The sequence below is a fragment of the Strongylocentrotus purpuratus genome, unplaced genomic scaffold (assembly GCF_000002235.5).
Source record: "Strongylocentrotus purpuratus isolate Spur 01 unplaced genomic scaffold, Spur_5.0 spur5_scaffold_11, whole genome shotgun sequence".
In the NCBI taxonomy this organism is placed as follows: Eukaryota; Metazoa; Echinodermata; class Echinoidea; order Camarodonta; family Strongylocentrotidae; genus Strongylocentrotus; species Strongylocentrotus purpuratus.
This window is the reverse complement of record NW_022145596.1, coordinates 27,218,990-27,241,158: the sequence shown is the minus strand read 5'-3', so window position 1 is coordinate 27,241,158 and position 22,169 is coordinate 27,218,990. Positions and strand designations below refer to the sequence as shown.

Here is a 22,169-nt window from a genome sequence, read left to right as displayed (position 1 = left end):
AAGTGCCGTCTAGTAAGTGCCCCTAATTAGGTACGAATATTGCTTTTTTCACTTTTGATAAGTGCCCCCTTCACCTCTGATAGCTGTCCTAATTAAATCTGAGAGGTGCCTCTGTTACTTTGACAACTGCCCCTTTTACTTTGTAAGAAGTGCCCCTTCCTCTTTTAATAACTACCCCCATTTTAACTCGGATAAGCGCACCTTATATTTTCATGTGTGCCCTTTTTCTTTTCTAATAAATGCCCCTTTTTCTAATGAAAAGTGCCCCATTGAAAAAGAGCCCCTTCCCCTTCTCATAAGTGCCCCTTCTCTGGTAAATAACCCGTTTTCAGGTACGAGAAGTTACTCCTTTTCATTTCAGATAAGTGCCCCCTTCACCTCCGAAAAATGCCCCTTTAAAATCTGATCGGTGCCCATTTTCTTTCAACTAATTATTTATTACAACTTAGTGCCCCTTTTTCATTCACATAAGTGCCCCTTGTCATATCTGGTCTTTTTACCTCTGATAATTTTCCTTTTAACAATGATACGTGCCCCTTTTCCTTTCTAATAAGGGACCTATCCCCTTTTCATAAATGCCCCTTTTCACCTCTTATAAATGCCGCTTTCAAGATCTGATGAAGGCTCCTTTTCCATCGACAAATGCCCATTTCCTATTTGTATGACTGACTTTTTTCATCCCTGGTGAGTGCCTCCTTTTGAGGGTGTAAGAAGTGCCCCATTTTCAATTTTTATATTTACTCTTTGTACTTTGGCACATGCTCCTTTTCTATTATGTCCCATTTTCCTCTCATCATTAAACGCTTGCACGCATCAAAGGTCTTTTCAGTCTTCCGTTATGAGTATATGCTTATAACCCCATTAGGATTGGGTTTTTTCCTCTTTATAAGATGTAATTTATCGCACTGCGACCTCACACATCTTAAAAAATTTCCTCGCTCGCAAACAATTTTTTAGACAATCAAACCCAAATGCAAAGCATGATGCTTAAGCAATATCTTGTATGGTGTAGAAAGTGAAACAAATATTGAAATCATCCCTGATAATTATAATCACAATGTATGTAGGGGTATATACCAATGTCTAAAAAATTGTATATTTTCGCTTTGAGATTTCCCTTTGTAGGTGCCCTTTTTTCTTCTTGGTGCCCCCCCCCCCCCCACTTTGGAATTCGCTTCGGCCGCCACTGAGAACAACATATACAATTTAATAAACTAAATAAACCTTTTCAATATTGATTGCTAATACATGAACATATTTTAAAAAAAAATCATTTGCAGTATAACTGAGCAACAAAGTAAAAGTACATAAACATAATTTATAAGTCGATTGTACATGTATGTATTATTATGCACTCTATATTTAAAAAAAAAAAAAAACTTTCAACAAATCTGGAGGTTATTTTACTGGTAGCGGAACAAAGTCCTGCTCCTCCCCCCCCCCCCCCACACACACACTACTCACTCAGTGGATGTGGGAGTGTCGTGGCCGAGTGGTTTAAGTCGCTTGACTGGAGATGCGGAGGTCGAGGGTTCGAATCCCAACACGGCACTAACATCCTTTGGCAAGATATTAAGCATATACGATCCTACAATATTCAGTGAACGGTTGTCGCGGTTGAAATAGAGTCTAAGTTATGAAATTGTAAATAATAAACTCTTTATGTTGTATAGCTCCTTCTCAAGGTGAATATATTAATTAAGCTATGAAACAATGTTTCTTGACTAAAATCGACCGATTAGCTATTCCCGTTTGGAAATTATATATCACAACTACATATTCTGAGATTTTCATGGTCGCAGCTACCATTGTACGGCCGTAGGCGTTATTTGAAATTTATCAAAATTTACCGGGAGCACCGGTAAATTTTTATATTCAATTTTTCTCGAAAGTAGAAGTGTTTTAAGGGCTAAATTTTCTAGTGCTTATAATATGTCCACAGGGGCATCCAAATATATCAAAATTATAAAGAATCACTATCCACCATATTTTCAAAATTTCCCAAAACTTTGTATTACCTTTAATAAACACTAAGCTGCTATAGCTCTCACTTTAGAAAATGTAATACCAGCTTTCCCATTTTAATGACAATTTTATTTTCCTCATCCCTATGATTAAAAATGGTTTTCCTCATCTTTTATCAAGTTGGTACTTGCCCCTCCCCCCCCCCCGATCTTGACATAAATATAACATACTTCACCATGAAAATTATAGTATTACAGATTATCACCAACAAAACCAATTCTATAAAGATGCTCATTAGTATATATAATATGGCTCCATGCCATAATCTAAATTGAAATTCTTGTTGTTTCAGTGGGGGTGGTTTTCTAATGAGTATAGTAATTCTTGGGCCTACAAATATTTCTTTTTATTCCATATCTATAAAATCATACTTATTTTGCCCATCCCTTACCTGCACATTATACGTTTGCAGTAGTACTTTTATAAAATAATTATAAATTGTTCTTGGACTCACATAAAAAAAAACGGTATTTTTAAACCTAAAATATAGAAATAAGTATTATAACTTAAAACATCATCCTCGAGGAATTGTATTTCGTATTAATCCTGAATCATCTTTCCATAACCTGAATATCGCATCATAATAAATATCAATATAGCAAAATATTACCTTTCATACCGAAGTTCATAAAATTGAACAGACTTAACATGAGCTTTTGAGGTTGTGGGAGGTTTAATGGGCAACTTCATTTTTATAATTTTACCCAATATTAATTCATTGTGTACAAATTATTTCCACCATTTTATGTATCGTATTATAATATGTTTATGCAAAGTAATCTACGTAATAGGCCTTACTCCCCTCACGTCACAGTGTTGCTTTATCATTTATTTATTCAATTAGTAATTATTTCATTGTGGTACCCCCGTGTCATATCTTTCAAACACAAATACAACCTGTTTGATAGGCCTATATACTGAAAGTAATCACAGTGATCTCAACTGCAGCCCCCTTCCCTTTAATTTCATTACCACAGTACATTTTTGTGCAAAGGTGTGTGTGTGTGTGCAGGCGCGTACGCAGGGGGGGGGGGGGGGGTTCGGGGTCGAACCCCTCCCTCAAATTTTTTTTGGGGTGTGTTTGGACGAACCCCCCCCCCCCTCATTTATTTATTTATTTTTGATTAAAGATACTATGTCGCTTTTGCAGCCAATCTCAAATTCTGTAGAACTTTGCAGGAATTATGAATATGTCATATATTATGTCCTATCTGTGAAATTTAAACTTAGCAGTGTCCTAATATTTAAATTCTGCAAGGAAACCCATTTACTTGCTAGACTTCACTGCCAGACCCTATTGTTAGTATTGAGTGACTGACTGGCTTTTTCTTCTTCTTTGGTAATAACATACATAAAATGAGCTGTAAAAGATTTGTCTACATCAATAACCCACTTATTGTAATGGCCAAAATTAAACTGATTGAATCTTTGCGCAGCATAAAACGAACGACCATGCGGTACAATGATCTGAAATTCAAGACTATTACTTATTGGCTCTATAGCTCCTAAGTCAATATGACAACTATTAGTCGTTATTTTCCCACTTAAAGACATTTTCAAGCCCCATTTATTTAAGGGGAGTTCTAAATTAGTATTTTCTTTCAAATGCCATTGGAATTTAACCTTTTCATTTTTGGGCCTGCAAAAGGGATATAGTACCTTTAAACAAAATAAGTAACAAAAAAAATGCTAATGGGTGACCCAAAAAGGTGACCTTACCCCCCCCCCCCCCCCATCGTAACGAAATGTCGATCGGTCAAATTTTCAAATTTCGGGACAAAAAAAAAAAAAAGTGCTCTTTGCGTTAGGCCCCCCCCCCCCCCCCCCCCAAAAAAAAAAAAATAATAATAATTGGTTGTCCTCGACCGCCCGCTCGTCATTTCCGGGCCGCTCGTATTTTTAATTCAATTTTTTATTTTATTAAATTTTTTTTTTTTTTTTGGGGGGGGGGGGGGGGGGGGGGGGGGGGAGCAATCTTAAATGCCGAACATACCATTTTATGCATTTGCAAGGATCAAAATGCGTCCCGTTGCCAGTTTTGTCTTTTCAGTACGCAATTAGGTATTTATTAAACTTGCTATTTTTATTTTTCTATGTCAAAATGCCGTTCATTCAAATCAGGTTCTGAGCATTCTTTAACTCATTTTAAGCCCATCTGTACTCGTTTAAAGGAGGGATTAGACCACCCTGCAAGGTCACTGGACAGGTGGTTATCTCATCAAATCAGCTCTAAGTTAATATAAGATAAAGAGGATCATGGGAGACCAATGGTCACCGATTAGGCATTGTTTGCTACATAGAGGGCGCAAGTAGCTATAAGTAGTACAATGGAGATTTAAAAGGTGCTGTATTTCAAAGCCCAAAATACTTTCTGTGTTGGTCTTGATATTCATTGTACATGTAACTAGTCTGTTACCATATTAAAGTGTTTTATAGACTCTGTTTGTTTAAATGCTTCAAAATCCCAATGATTTTTGTTTTTTATGGAAAAAAAATATTTAAAAAAAAAAAAAAATGGGGGGGGGGGGGGGGAAGAAAAAAAAAAAGAAAAAAAAAGACACACACAAAATGAAGTTAAAAAAAAAAATTAAAAAAAATCCGCCCGCCCGCCAAATTGATTTCTGTCAACGCATTATGAATGAACATTTAGCACAGAAATAAAATGTAAAGACAGCCCATGAAATCCGGACACGGATCAAGCCAAATACAATTTTGCATTTCGTATAGATACTATAAAGTCAGTATACGTATTACAACTCAAAACCTGTCACAATCATGTGAGGCAAACATGGTGATGTTGGATGCCGTTGAGTGGAAAGCCCCTTTTCATAATGAACATTCTCTATTTCTCCCACTCCTCCAACCGATTTGCATGGTATGTAACTGCACTCTGCACCTCATATCGTTACGTTTAATGCGTCAGTGGAGGGGTCAGCAATGGGCGGGGGGGGGGGGGGGGGGCGTGTGGCGGGGGCAATCCAAATATGCGAGTGGTAAGCTGGCAGCACGGAATGATACTTGTAATCAGGGGGGCCGGGGCACCAAAAAACATGGCACTTTCTGGTGAAAAGTGGCACCTACAAAGGGAAACCTCGAACTGAAAACATACTATTTGTAGACAGAGCATACACCCAAATTGTGATTATATTATCAGGGTTTTAGGACAATTACCCCCCCCCCCCCGAAATTTAGTAAAACCAACTTATTATCAGGGTGGACTTCCCCTTCAATGAATGAACAAGGGGGATGTAATATTCGGGGTAGCGGTATATGTTCTGGGAGGGAGGGGGGGGGGGGGTATTGCCCATGGGGGGGGGGGTGGGGGTTAATTTTCCAAGGAGTAATTTTTCGGGGGGGGGGGGGGAGGCATTGTTCTGAAACGCATTATCAGGGATGATTTAAATATTTGTTTTTCTCAGTCAGGTGTGGTGGTCCGAATATTCATATAGCCTAATAATAAGAAGAAAAGTGAGGTCTCAGTCAGTAGAATTACATCTTATAAAGAAGGAAAAAACAATCTTAATATGATTTTAAGCCATTTTCAACAGATGTGTAATCTTCATTGGAACCTTTGATTGTTAGTTAAAAAGCCATATTACCACCATCGTCTGTCCTATCCCCATTACGTTCCTATTAAACCCTTACACACAACGTCCATTAACCCTCAACTCCCAATTCCCAACCCCGTATACACCTATAAAATTAAAAACAGTTCCTGCATGATAATAAAAGATATTTATTCAGAATCTTATGGAAGTAAAATATTACAATCTATTAATGATAAGGAAAAACCGATCATTAGAAAAAATGCAAAAGATAAGGTCTTGCCGAGATTCGAACTCGGATTACAGGATTCAGAGTCCTGGGTGCTAACCGTTACACTACAAAACCTGGCTTGCAAACGATAGCGTTCACAGTGCTGATATAACATACATTGCATATTCGCATGTAAATTGTGCTATTGGCATATGAAAACATCCGATATTTCCGTCTTTATATTTAGATTGAATACAATTTGGGCATCAGTTTTCATTTTTCGAATAATGTTTTATCACAAATTATAACCTAAGTTATTTTCATCCAGAAACAATTACTCATAACCTTATTAGGTCATATGAGTTAGATATTGTTACTTCCTGGCCAATAAAATCACTCGCTTGTGATTCAATCATGCATATTCATAGGTGGGTGCACCAGCCGTATCTCTGCACTGCAATAACACATGTACAGTATTCGCAAGTTTTCAGTGTGTGTTGTTGTGAACATGGGCTTTGTAATGTGTGTGCCGCTGTAGAACAGACAAGATCAGAATTGTACGACAACCATATATTCAGTTTCAACTTTTTAAGAAGCTTTATCTTTTGCCTCTTACATACTCGGAAGTAGTCCCAAGCACCCATTTACATTTGGTTACTCTACGTCTACGGAATTCCCGAAAGTCGGTGAGTTACAGTCTGCTTTTTGCGAGTTAAGAACACTTTTTGACAGACTTACATATCGGAATATACTTGGTATAATCATCATCCTTCATTGCGCGCGCCCCATAGTGGCATAGGCTTACACGTCAAGATTTTTTACCACCACTTGTTCGAAAATAGTTTGTTTATTTTTTAACGCAATAACAGTGGGTGTGTCCCTCGCCAGAAACCTCGTCCGCATTATGTGGGTGCATTACTTCAAAACGTAGTCTTTGTCAAATATTTAATCCCGTATGGTGTATTTTGTGGTTGGTAATGGTATGACAAGTCTGCAAAGCAATTTGTCTGACGACTGTGACTCATTCATTCCTTGCCTTATTCACCCGGGCTGTTTCTTTGTAGTATACTGGCTCCCAATGTAAATTAATATTACTCATTTCACAAAACTCCCTCGTCCCCCTCGGCCCGCTAGCCCTCTCCGATTTGCAATGTGCAGGGGATTGCAATAATACCACCCAAAGTAATATTAAAACATTCTGAACTGTGCTGAATTTAGATTGCAGAGGACTAAAAACGGTGAATATATGTTACTTTTGTATACAATATAGCTATCTATCATTTAATTTCTGTTGCAAATTATCAATTTTACCCATGTCTGGATATGTTTTGATTTCAAAGTAATAATAGCAAAGTATTTTTTTTATTAAAACAACAACTAAACCCTAGATTAGCCCTTGTTAGTAGGCCTTAAGATTTTGTATATTTTTCCCTGATACTTCTTTGAGAGTGGTGGGGGAAATATATATTGCTGTACAACTACAAGCCACATAGGCCTATATCCTTGCTATTAGTATTAAATGTAGATTGGAACTGAAGACAACCACTTTGTAAATGTACTCCCACGCACTGTCCCACTTCACTGGAAACTGTAGTCTTGGCAAAGAACCCATTGTGGATTTGGATTAGACAACTGGCATTGTACGGATAGATCCTTATTGAAATGTCCTGAATTTTTCATTCAAATTTACTCCCCTTGAATTATATTTCCCTGTCAAAGTATAAGGCTTTGTGATGTAAATAATCATTATTATTGTTAGGTACTATAATAATAATTACAGTGCTTATATAGCGCCTAACACTTACTTTGTCAGAAGTCTCTAAGCGCTCTACAATAATGCAGCATAATTACCCCTGGCTTTAGCAGTGCAGCTGTTATGCGCGCTGCGTTTCAAGGAATAAATTCCTACCAGGTACCCATTTACTTCACCTGGGTGGAGTGTGGCAAATGTAGATGAATGTCTTGCCAAAGGACATTAGTGCAGCGGCGGGACTCGAACCATATATTTGTTCAATTTGTATCTCTTTGCGTGCACCATGCAGCCAATACGGATAACCTCTCAAAAGTATTCAAAAATTCTGTTGGGCCATCCCCTGATGTACTTACAACGCTTATTTTAGCTCCCTTTCAAGTTGCGCTTGATTTTGATCTCCACCACACAAGCCCTACCAAGAATCTTTTAATTTGTTATAATACAGTCAAACATCCTTAAGGGAGCACCCGTCTATAAAGACCACATTTTTTAGTTTCACTTGAACATTGTTTTTCATTGAAATGTGTAGTGAAGGAACCTGTCCATAAAGACCACCTGCCTATGGCTATGAAGACCCTTTTTCTTTTCTCATTTGAGCAGTCTATATGTATAACTGCATGAGTGGCCCCAATCTGAATAATATTGTGCCTGTGATTCTTCAGTGGACCAGTCTCTAGTAAATTGTCTCTTTTGAGTCAGAAGGATGTTAACTTGTACCCTTTAAGACAGAGTGAACACCCTTCTGCCTCTCAACAGACAGTATTTTCTTTGACTTTTGTCAATTTGTAAGTTACACATATCTTTTTGGCATTTCAAAACTTGAAAAGGCTTACACCACCTCCACTCAGTTTATAGTTTCTATATAAAACACAGATAAAAGTTGAGCTTGTTTTCAGTTACCAAACTGAATAGGTGAGAAAGAAATAAATCCCAGGTATGTTATGTTATTCCTTTCCTATAGGAACTACATTGTATGTTTTGTTTGGTGTTGGAATGCATGATACCCCCTCAGTGGTTCACTGATTCTGAATTGATCTTTGTCTTGTTCCATGCTGTGTGGACCAGAGAGCGAGAACCTATTATCCCCATCTCATTTATTCAGTAAAGCATTCTTCATAAGCTCTCAGATTTGGCGCAAGACCGAAACTACATGTACTTAGCAACACAGTCCATTTTGTTACATGATAAGCAACAGGTTTTTATCACTCATATACCTGTACAGGTTTACAGTGTATGTTTACATCTTAAGTAAATACTCATTGTATTTCCCTTTACTCATTAAATATCAATTTACAGATTTCTATGATTTCATTTCTGTCCAGAGAAAGACAAGAATCTTAAAAACCAACAACACAACTCCTTTATGTTTCTTGACAATACTTGTGGTATGGTAATTACAAAAAATAGAAAATCTTGTCATTGTCATTTTACCGATATCCATGTTATGATCACTGTCTCTTTATTTCATTTTACTAGCTTTCTCAAACAACTTTGTCTTACTCTATATACCCAACTAATGATCCATAGATCAAAATGTTATTCCTCTTACTGCGAGCTTGGAGCAGTCATGTTATAAAGCTCTATACAAATGATGTACTCTGTACAATTGATGTGAAATGGATCCAAACTTCTGCTTTGTGTGACTGTGCAGCTATTCTCTAGGGATTGTGCACCCGTTCCTGGAATGGAATAAATGGTTTACAATGTAAACCATTTATTCCATTGTAGTAGTTCTCTCCTTTCATGACTGTATTCATGCAAGGCCATTTTCCTTTGAGAAAAGTTGTGCATTCAATGTTGTCTGTCCAAGTCACAGTATCGGAGGGCTTCAACTCAAAGTCACACATGCCCCCCCCCCCCAAAAAAATGTTCATGCCTTATTCTTGTGCGAGACCTGTATTACAATCACTACTGTCTGAACGGCAGAATCAGAGGGTTGTACTAGTAATTCAAAGTCACCCCAACTACATATAAAATGATTAAAACATGTAAATTTATCCCCCCTTTTATATACCTTTCATGTATTACTGTATCCTCTTTAAATGAGACCAACTTGGCGCTCAATATTGTCAAGTTGGATGGCTTGGCCTCATCACCATGTGTCTCTTTTTTTCTCTCTTCCTAATTGCTGCCCCATGCATGCTTCTCTGACAAAAGTTTTGAATTTGCACTCCAATAGAAATGCAGTATCAGATCGTCCAGATCCCTTTTCTTTGACTATTCAGACATCTGTGAAATGAGTTTTACACTATATCGTCAGTATCAGAAGGCTTTACTTCTAAGTTACCCTGGGGCCCGTTCCTAGAAACCGTCATAAGTCTAACTTTTTGACTATCCCGTTGAAACGCGTGTTAATTCTATAACACACGTTTCATTGGGATAGTCAATAAGTTAGACTTATGACGATTTCTAGGAACGGGCCCCTGGGTCCCCACCCTCTCAACTTTTTTGACTATTCACGGCCCATTTTGTTTGAGAGAAGTTTCACACTTAGGACTGTCTGAGTTGCGGTATGAGAGGGCTTCAGCTCAAAGTCACAATGGGGTTATCCTTTATCTTTCCTGTAAATGTCTTGAAATGTCAAATAATAATGAGGAGACATCAATCTTAATTGTTTAATTGTAGTTATCCTTTGTCAATCCAGTCCTCCAGGAGAGTGAGTCATGGGAGTGCTAATGCACCACCTCTCAGACATCATTAGTCTAACAAAACAGACACAGTCATGTACAAAACATTTAGATCACACCCAGTAGTGATTGGTATCACAAACATAAATAAAGGTACTTTTTCCACTTTGAGTAGGGATTGGTAGGGTTTTAGAGGAGTGTAGACATCTCACAATAAAACATACATGTACCTTGGTTTCACGCCTGTTTAGAGTAGCATGGTTTTCCTATTGAGTCATGAAGCCTATTATGTATCTTAAAACGTATTGTCTGTTGACATCATTTCGATTCAGATGTAAAAGAAAGACCACGTCACTTAAACAACAATAGAAGTGTTGCACAGTTTAACTTCATTCAAAATGATGTGATTTGAATGTATTCAAATTTCAAAAGATTATGATAATATCAATCTGTTTGCATAGATTAGGTATACTACTTGAACAGTACAAGGATATAATACACACACACACACAAATCTATTCTTGATATAGTCCAAATTTATTGATTCATGTTTTTACAATGTCAAATATGTTTATCAACAGGATAAAGGCCTACACATCTATTTGGATTTGTACATATTTAGTAGAGTACATACATTCAATACAAGAGACTAAAGGAATAATATTCTAGTTTGAAATATTTGCACCCACATACTCCTCTGAGATGATAAACATTTACTTACCCCACCCACAATGTTACCATGGCAACATGGCTGTGGGCACTGAAAATGAAAGGCAATACTTTTGGAGTGACACTGTCAGAGTGCAAATCAAATACCAACCTTATTGACATATGATTATGATCTGCTACAAAACTGGTTTAATATCCACTTAAGTTGGCATTGTTCAGAACTTAATGTAGTGTACCAGTAAGCTTTGTTATATTATGGGAAATACATACAGTACATATAATATTAATCTGTGTGAACATACAATATGAATAAAACCACTGTTCACTATTGGGATTTCCCCTCGGGTATAGACCTCAAAATAGCTCTGATTTAAACTTGGCTCAAACAAACACTCTAATGATGTGTATGAAAATATAAAATAGTGTCGTTTTTTATTTCATATTTGTCCTTTTCACCATGTCAGGTCAAATGTGGTACAAGTAGGCACTTCAGGAATTGCCTAGCTAATTATGGTACATGCATGTACTAGTATTTTCAGAACAAAAAAAAAATGTCACCATCATTTTGCATCATACATATACTCTTGTGAGTGTAGTTTGAATCGTATTGTATATATCTAGTTTGATTGATTAATTGTACCAGGCTTGCATTGATTTCTTTTCTTTTGTATGGTTTTTGTTTCTCTCATGAAAGTGTGAGAAATTTGTCTGTGTCAATTCACTGTGAATGGCGGGCCATTACAGTTGTTTGATGCAAAACCTTAACCAGTACTACTGATATGCATGTATTAGCTCCTCAAGATCATATGTTTTTGTTTTGGGGCTCAGAATATTTTTTTTATTGTGGGTGGGTGGGGGGGGGGGGGTGTTTCTGTTTGAGTTCTACATTACAGGTTTCATGTCCCCATATAACTTCTACAGTACAGTTGTATGAGTGCAGGGAAAATGTTGTGGTTATTTCATACACTAGATAGGGTAGAATTTACTCTCTTCTTGCTTAGTTAAGATGATGATACTATGAAATGAAATGATTGACCCCAAAACATTTGTTACAGGGGATTTTTTTAATCTGGCTAATGGTACTCAAGCACAATCAATGATTCTGAACATAAATATTTGATAAATGAAGGAAATATTGTAAAATTAAGAATTAATCATGTATTGGCCTTACTCATGTTTTTGCAAAAGCTGTTATTTAAAAAAAAAAGTGGGAAAATTTATGAAGACAATTTTATTTTGTCTTGAAAATGTTATATAATACCTTTAATCAATACCTTCTACACTGTAAGCAAACCATTATTGGGGTAATTTAGCAGCCCTTTGCAGATTCTAATCTATCCAATTAGTTCAGTAGAAGGCTGCAATGTATACTGTGCATATGATTCAGACATCAATCATTAACTTGTTAAAGATGAAGGGCATCATTTCTTGAAATAGCTCTTCATCACACTACCTCCCTACTAACCCAATAGTATTGTGTCTGCATAAGTATTAATCAGTTGCACATGTTTTATAAAGCCAAAAACGAATGACAAGTTATGTGTACCAAATAATATTAACAGCTATATTCATTATAATTGTAGTTCTTGTTGGCATGTAATAAGACTTATTCTCATGTATGTACAGTTAACAATAAATTGTTCATACCCTTACTAAGTTTTGTCATTTTCTAATTATGTCAAAATTGATTTATCCTGATTTACGTTTTTTGGATGAGACATATTAAAGATGATATCTGACATTGCTCTAATTCAACAAGTCAACCTTTTGTTCTTGAGTTACAAAAAAAAAATGACAACTGGTATGAATAATTCAGTTGTTAATTGTATAAGCTTAAAATGATAAACAGAGATATTGAAATACACACACATGAACAGAAAAGATAGCATTGCCGAAACACCAACCAAATTTTTAAATCTTAATATGTAATCCTTTACTTAAGAGTAAGACCCAATTTCAAATTTCAACCCTCTATCTTTAACAAAATAAAGCCAGGAACAAATAATGTTGGATCACCAATGCAGATTATAAAGAATGAAGGTAAATTGATTTTCTTTTGTGATGAACATATTGCCCCACTGTATTACAGCTGATAAAGACTTGTAATGCATATGATTTTGTGACTTGTCATTAGGCAGGGCTGGACACCAGCAGACACCCGGGTCACAAGGGTACCAGGGACACAAGGGTATCCAAAATCTAAGTCCGTGCCGCCCCCTAAATTTCTTAACTTTCTTAACTTTTACACTGGGCTTATACACAAAGACTCTAAAAAGATAAATCTGGACCCCCTTCCATAAAAGTTAGGGTGCCAATCAGCCATGACAAATCTCCAAAGATGAACCATAAAATGTTCTCATTATGAATGTGCAACTGCAAGAGGGCGTTGATTCTGGAACATTTAATTGTTTTGTTCTATATTTTTAACCTGTTTTATGTTTCAGTTTCATAATCGGAACAAAGTTCCATTTGGGTTTTGTTTTGTTTGAGAAATTGAGCATTATAGATAGTATAAGGCATTTTGATGGTGGTGGTGGAAGTGGTGCATGTGGTGCATGGGGGGGGGGGGGGTGTCACCTGCTTTAACAATTAATGGCAATGCCTTATTTTTTGCATATTATGTTCATTACAAAAAAAAATTGTTGTAGTCATTAGTGTTATTAATGATATCGTTACCGACTTGCCCTTTCATGAAGCCAACAAACTTACCCTCTCATGAAGCCTACAAACTTACCCAACTCAATTTTTGACCATATTACATTCAGTTAACTTGAAAACAAAGTGAAATAAAGAAAGAGATCAGCCAGAGACATCAGAAATGTTCCAAAAACACAAAACAATGATTTAACAGAAACATAATCCAAAAGGCTTAAAAGCACAAGCATGACAGGAAGGCACATTGTTGTTTTGATACGTCTCAGTTTGCTGAAACGGTTACATGGAGTTCAGGAGAGAAGTGCCAAAGGTGCACGATAAATTTTTGTTTGTCTGTCATAAGATCATAATGTTTTTTCACATCTTCCAAAACAACTGAAGACTAATGAAGACAGAACAAGATAAGCAATGTTTATGTAAATTAGAGTACAAGAGAGGGAGATCATTTCTTATTGTTCTCCTGGTACGATTCCAATGACATTTAGAAAAAAATCAATTTCATGAAGTTGTATAAATATATTAGATTTATGCTGGATTTTTTAAAGAGTTTACCCAGTAAGGGGAAAATTGCAAACTTTTCCATCCATTTTCATTTTTACTGCTGACATTCAATCTAATTTGATCATTCTTAATTAGCCAATATCTTATTTGTTCACATGCTTTTGTATCAAAACCCATGTATAATACAATGTACCGGGTAGGCATATCACTATAAATACACAAAAATGTGTGTATTTGTACAAGTACATGTAATATCCCGATATAGGTATGAGTCATGAGAGATACTCAAAAGGCGTGTCTGCACTATCTCGAGATTGCCAAATATCCAGCTATTTTGAACTATCCCGATCGAAACTATCCAGCTATTTGCGTCTTCATTAGACCGAAGTGGCAAATTAGCTGGATAGTTGGTCGGGATAATATCCCAAGATATCTCGGTCTAGTTTGCAAAATATCCTTCTATTTCCGAACTAGCGGGATAGTTTGCGACCGTCTTCATTAGACCGAAGTACGGAGTCAATTATCCCGATCCCATCATACACAACGATTTCCGGTTCGCACATGCGATCTATACCGCTCAGCGCTGACCTCGCAACCACTGACCTCGAGTAAACACGGAAAACCGCAAACTAGACCGAGATATCTTGGGATATTATCCCGACCAACTATCCAGCTAATTTGCTACTTCGGTCTAATGAAGACGCAAATAAGCTGGATAGTTTGCGATCGGGATAATTCAAATAGCTGGATATTTGGCAATCTCGAGATAGTGCAGACACGCCTATACATATGTATATAAACATGGTGTGAGCTGAAATTTTAATGAAAAACAGAAAAGCAAATATACCTTGGGCAGAGTTGCATCATAAAAGCTCTACAAGTATAAACATTTCTGAGAACCGAAACAAAAATACAAATTACATCTAAGAATGAAACCATGTAGGGTGTCATGGATTTTAATCATGTACTCACCTATTGCTTGTTCCATTGTGTAAACAGTGCTACATGTGTGTTGTGTTTACACACATATTTAGAGGTCATTCAATAGTGACCAAGCCTACTTTGTTCAAGGAAACATTAAACTCCTGTGCTAATTTTAAATTCATGTCATCTGTTCCGGCAACAGAAGAGTGTTAACTCTTATATTTTACAACATCGTTATAAGCCCTTCTGACTCTAAACAAACATAATCATAGATCATGATCATACATCATAATCATAGATCATGATCATACATCATAATCATAGATCATGATCATACATCATAATCATAGATCATGATCATACATCATAATCATAGATCATGATCATACATCATAATCATAGATCATGATCATACATCATAATCATACATCATTATATGTAGCTTTCATATAGTCCTTATGTACTAGACCAGCAACTCTTATCCTTAGGCCAATTATGGTTTAACTTTGGGTCATAAAGTGGTAGTAAATGGAAAAATACATTTATATTCTATATACGTTATTATGTTTGCGTAATCCAATATTATGAGTTTCATTAAATAATTCAAAACAATCCAAATAATTGAGCATAATTAATACTGGCAAACTTGTTTCCATGAATCAGGCTATTACTTTTCAGTATTTGTGTAAGGAGTCACGCATAGTGACCAAGAATGTCTAATATTATAGGTATCTTGGTATCACGGGCTAATTAATTGTATGAGACCACTAGCGTTGAATGTATAGGCCTTTTCATTAATATTTTCATACAATACTTTATGAATACTGAGAGGGAAGAGTTATGTGTCTGCGTCCATCCATGTTCTCAACTATTACAATTTTCTTCTTAAATCATACCACGATTACCAGTCATAGTTCATTGATCTACAAACCTATACTAGACCAAGGGGAATAATTCTTGTCTACAGGCATAGATTTAAACTTGACACTGTATCATATTTCCTAAATTCTGGAGCAGAGCCTATATCTATCAGTCTCTGGCTGTGTCGATCAGGAGGGTCTCAAGTACAGAGCCTATGCAATATGCCTTTAGCGCATAGTCTCGCAGTGCAGACACTGATGGTGTTATGCAGTGTGCAACAAAGGTTTGTGCCTGTAAACTAGGATAACCCTATTCAGTCTAGACAGGTGCCAATTCTGCCATATATGCATGAGGTCTGTTTAAAAGATACATTCTAAATAGGTCTCAAGTTCTAGGGGATGTTGCACAGGGTGGAGTATATAAGAGGGACTCATTTCGGAGAAGCCCACTTGAGGTTTGACCCCATCACTGATAAATGATTCACATTTTTGTGGGATGACTGATGTGTATCATGTGGTGTAAGTAGTCTCACTGCACAGACTCCTGTTGTCAAGGAGAATCAAGAAAGGTGCTGGTAATCACTAGGGGATACTGATGGGCACACTATTGGGGCTCCAGCACCCTCTCTGTTTATATAGTACCTATTGTATGGGATACAGACATGTAGACCCCAATATCCTTGAACTTTTGAATCACTTTGAGCACCCCCTGTGTACTGTACTGTTCTGCAAAATCTGATGGTGACTAAACTTGGAGACAAAATAAATAAAGCACGTTAAGTTCTCCTCAAGAAATAGAAGTAATTTTGGTCTCTTTCTCTCTCTGTCCCCCTGTGTATCTCTCTGTGGGCAGTTCAATTGGATTGTTGATGATTTGATGGGCAATTACTCATCATAACTCATGTACATGTACTTTCTTCAGTGGTGCATCTTTTTGTGTCTGTCCATTTCTTTGCTCTGATATGTAACACTAACAAATTTTTAATGATATGGAAATATTTGCAAACCATCACTATAAGGCCTTTTGTATGAAGATATCATATCCCTCATTGATGGGATATGATTCACATGGTCATTTCACACTGTGCTCTCATCACTTATAGCCTAGTAGACCCCCAACACAAAATTTCTGCTTGTCCAAAAAAAAGAACGAGTTTCCCTTTAAGTTGGTCCCACATGTGCGTATCTGTGTGTGTGTGTTTGTGACTCATCACCATGCCTACTGCACCATGTGTACCCTTGTCTCCGACGCGAATTTACGTATCCAGGAGGCACCGCAATTTTCTGCTTAGCGCTCAAAGGAAACTGTAATAGGTCAGGGCAGGGGTATAGCCAGCACGAGAGGGGGCAACACTGTCATCACGCTGTATCTCTGCACGTGTTAGCAAGAAATGAAATAGGATTACTCCTGTGGCATTTAATGCAAAGAAAGGGGGTTGGGGTGTAATGTAGCTAGGCTGAATCCTTGAGAAAGCCCTTGCTTCACTTACTGCAAAGTTAATTTGAATTATATGACTGAGGAGGGTATTTTATTTCATATGAAGTACAGTAGAAGTATTAGTTTCAATTCTATCACCATAAAATTTAATTTATGGAATGAACTAAGGCAAGCATGGGATCAGTTGTATTCCATGATCAAGATCGTGGCATACATGTAGATGGATGTTAAATGTGAACATTCATCTGAGATAAGGATTTGAAGTACATACAAATGAATTTATAAGTTATCACAACTGGAAGCTGTGAAATAACAGTTTTAATGTAGGGGCCTGAGTTTCCAGGAAAACCTGGTATAGAATTCTATTCTAGCCTAAATTTTTAACCAGTACCCGTTTTGTTTGACACATTACGTAAAAACAATGAATACATATAGTATGTCAATATGCTATGCATCATCTACTCAATACTCTTTGATCAATTGGTGACATTGCATTGTAGCAAACAAGTGAGTTTCATGCCGTACGATTCTACAATAAACATGTAGATGTATTTAGATTTTAAATTATTTTGAGTCTGTAATTATATTAATCCAAGTCCAATGGGATATGAAAACTTTCCATAAAAAATGCATTGTTGTGGTATTTCTACAGGAGAGTTTTAGAAAACAAGCAAAACAAATTTGCAATGATGACGCATAAGACTTGCCATTTTTTGTTAGTAACAATGAGATTTGTGTATACTGTATGTATTAACAAGAAAGGTCATCAAAATTTACCATCAGTTACCCTGAAAATAATAATTGAAAAAGACACTTATTTGAGGTTTCGAGAAGTTATGAGTTAATTTGAGTTTACAATTGTGTAAACTGGTGTCAGTGAGAAAAAACATATTATCTCTACAATCTACATTGTTATGTTATGTAAACTGATGTGTAAACATGTACAAAATATCTGAAAGAAAACAATCTTGAAGGGTGTATATGCTTGCTCACTTGGTCAAGGTGATTCTATTTTTTATACATTTACTGAAATAAAGGTCAGAGTATAATGATTAAACTATTTAGTCTGGAAAGTGAAAAATATACAGTACTCCTCCATTTATATGAACAATATAGAAATGTTAACATATAACTCCATCAATTGATAAATTGAAAGCCTCAATGAAAATTATTGAGGAATATGAATGTCTTGGGGGGTGTAAACAGTTCAGTTACTCAATGTATTCATTTTGAACAGATAGTAGGTGCCAAAATATATACAGTTTTCACATTATAACAGATTGCCATTACAGATTCTTTTTGTGGATGTCTCTCTGTGAGACATAAATTGAATGGAAATAAAGTGGTATTTTCATGAACTGTGCACACTATAACCATGGACATACTAAATCTACTTTCAGACAAAATTTGTAGACATATGTGCCAAAATCTACATTCTGCATAATCTCAGTGATCATTATTTGAGCTTCTTCTTGTGGGTGTTTTGTTCATTCAAAAAGGCAGAAGACATAAAAGGCCTCTTTCGGATAGTCACCTTCCTTCACACTACCGAGTAATAAGACTCTATTAATTGACTTCTGTTTATAAAGTGCCCCCTGCTCCTCAAGGACCCCCCCCCCCCTTTCATGACTCACAAATCATTAGATCAGCTGTCCCTGAATCACATACAGTATGTATATCTCAGAGATCGCCTAAATCTAGTCTTTGATTCTGTACCACATCCATCAGGTTTTCATCCTTTGTATGGAGAGGGATCATAAGATCGTATCGGAATGTCAACATTATTGTACATGTACCTTAATAAATTTATAAAAAATGGAAAATGGATTAATTAGCAGAGACTTTCAAAAAATGATATACCTGAGACAATTTTAAAAGCCTTATACATCACTTTTTAAATGTGCGAACACGACAATCTTTCTGAGCCATACAGCAGGGTATTGAACATGACAATCTTTCTGGGTATTGAAATTCCCTTTGAATTGATTTCATGAAAGTCTTTTTGATCGTCTTGATTTGGAAAAGCAGAGGTCCTCCTAAGATGTATTTCATCAGTGCTATTGATTAGGAGCTAGAGCTTGGCCAACCAGATTCAAGGGCACAAAATGGCAAATACAGCTTTGTTGGGTAAACACAACAAAAGAATATATAATGTATGCCATTTTGTGACCAACTAAAAACAAGTTGGCCAAACTCTGTTAATGGAGGTCTCTGAATTTCACGAAACACTTGAAACAACAACAAACAACAGAACATACATGTACATGTTACATCTAAGAGCCTCTTTTCCTCATCTCTCTCTCTCTCTCTCTCTCTGAAATATTTTATACTCATTATTCATGTTTCTTTGTTATTTTTGATTCAAAGAAGGGTCTCAAATCACAGACTATATGTATGTATACAGAAGTCGTGACCAATGAAGACAGTTTGGATGAGAGTCTATGAAGAGAACAAGAGGGCACAGATGAGATACATTACTGACAATATTGACATACATGAATGCCTGTTCCACACTTGTGGAATGGTCCGTAATTATGATGTTAAAGAGTCAGTCAATAGTTGGTGACTGAATTGAATGAATTTTAGGTTTGACGCTTATAAAAAGAACAAAGTTCTTCAGAAGGAAATGTTTCTAAAATTGACATTCAGTATAAACATGATACATTTATTACCGGACTGTACAATATGATATACCTTCCAATAGAAGGCCTACTCATAGTCATACTAAGGAGGATATTACTTTGGTCATACGCACTGTTCATACAGTGAGTGATTTCAAGTTGGGTGTTAGTGTTAGTGTTAGTGTTAAGAGCAGTCAAGAGCTCTTAAATCGAGCGAAAAATTTGCTGATGAAATTAAGAGCCCGATACCGATATAAACATCGATAGCTTAACACCAGCTGTGACGTCACCACATACTTGATTTAACGACGATGATTTAAAATTAGTACATAAAAACTAAAGATATCATGAAAAGTACAGAATAAATATAGACCATTTCTCTGGTCTTATAAAATAACTCATTTTACACAAAAGAATACATGAATTACCTGTTTTACATATTTTTATTTGATCGTCAGACAATAAATTGGCGTCGTTCGTGCGATGACTGTTGTGCGGTACAACACTAACACCGAAGTGGAAATCAACATTGCTTAATCCCTAGGGGCTAGTGTTTGTGAATAGGACATTAGTACGTAAAATATTAACACCAGCCACAAAGGTCGGTTCAGCAGACGACAAATTTGCAAAATCGATAACACTAGCTACCGGAAGTTGACGATATTCAGAGGTCAAAGCCTTAACACCAGCTGATTTCCATTTCGGTGTTTAGGCTGGTGTTAGTGTTTATTAAACACTAACACCAGCCTTAAACACCCAACTTGAAATCACTCAGTGCATAGTCAAAATTACTTGACCCTGTTGGGAGGTACTAAGCAGCACGAGTATATGTCAAAAGTCCCTATGACAGGAGAAAGAAAAGTTGTCAATTTGAGCAAATTAGGGGGTGTATACAATGTATGAAGCGTAGGTAGCTTTTGGTGGAGTGTACGTGTGCTCTATCAATATTCTTTCTGCAAAAATACTATATACATGTATACCTACAAATAAAAAAATGTCATTAAGAAACCTCTAGATCAATGGTATTTTATACATGTATGTTAACTTCTACATTAATCTTTTGGTAAACATAGTTTTTAGAATACCAAAACTATGTTAACTATCATGTTAATACCGTGCATGAGGCCTAAGGTTATGAATATATGCGCGCTTCATCTTCCCGCCAAAAAAACACTGCTGACATAGTTTCAGAATTATGATAACCGTATGTTTCCTAACATACATGTACTTTTCAGTTTTCACACTATCATTGTTTTCACAATACCACCCAAGATAAGCCTCATGGTAAGAAATTAACCTTTAAAGTCTGCTACTTCTATTCAAGCAAGCCCCATTTAACATGAATATTAAATGCAAAAGTGCAGGCCTTTAAATACAAATCTAATGAATAAGACTACCATTAAAGTGTGAATACTTTATAGATTAAGTGCTTATGGCAGATACTTAGAACTTTGAAGTGATTTTAAAATAACATATACATTCAGTGAGATGGAATATCTGTTCCAAGTCATCTCAAGTTAATGCTGATTAATAGGTCCACCATCACAGTTGCAAACATTTACATATTTTGTATGTATCAGTAAATGCAGTGGTACGTTGGTATTGTATTTGTTCTTATACATATAGCCCTCGCTGCATGCGTGTACAAGACATGATATCCCGGTATTTCTTAATGACTCTTTATCTGTCATTTTCAGTTTCACATTCACAAGGTGCTTCATGGAAGGGAGTTTTAATATCCAAGTTATTTTGATCAAAAACAAAACTACCCTACATAAACTTGATAGATCAGTAGATCCAGTTACATGGGGTGTCATCACAACCAGTTTATCACAATTTTCTGTATTTTCAGTATCATTACTATTATATATCAAGAAATGAAAGTGAAAGTTGGTTCTCATTGTACATGTATATCTCAAGTTGGATAAGGCAGTAAATATGCAACTGTTGGGAATGGGTCCTGCCTTTAATATTCCTTCATTGGAAATACCAGTTGAAGGGCAATGCAACCTTAGTACATGTATGTGTAGTAAGTTCATTTGTATGAAAGTAGAAGAATTAAAGAGAAACAGAATGGCGAAAGTTTTAAGTAAATTGATAAATAATAGGGAAGTTATGAATTTGTAATATATGAGATCACTAAACTTATCAAAATCTCAAAAGTGATACATTTCTGACAATTCAAATTGATATTTTAGTAACGTTGTGTGCTGTGATAAAACAAATGGAAAAGTTTTCTTCAGCACTACTGTATATCACGATGACATTACCAATGTAGCCAGTTTGAAATTTGTATAGTGATTACAACTTTCAAAAATTCATTTTTTTTGGGGGGGGGGG

At 36.1% G+C, this 22,169-nt stretch overlaps 1 protein-coding gene and 1 non-coding gene across 3 annotated transcripts in view; one reads left to right on the top strand and one right to left on the bottom strand.

Moving 5' to 3' along the window:
• Positions 1 to 5,844: 5,844 nt before the first annotated feature.
• TRNAQ-CUG lies at positions 5,845 to 5,916 on the bottom strand. Its single transcript has one exon. It is a non-coding gene; the product is annotated as a tRNA-Gln (tRNA).
• Positions 5,917 to 6,264: 348 nt separating this feature from the next.
• LOC591914 (ETS-related transcription factor Elf-2) overlaps positions 6,265 to 22,169 on the top strand; it is a 56,513-nt gene continuing 40,608 nt past the window's right edge. The window contains exon 1 of one of the 2 annotated variants that reach the window (XM_030981059.1): positions 6,265 to 6,467. The gene's annotated coding sequence lies outside the window, so the exon portion shown is untranslated. The remainder of the gene's footprint in view (positions 6,468 to 22,169) is intronic. The other variant, XM_030981057.1, reaches the window with a different exon arrangement.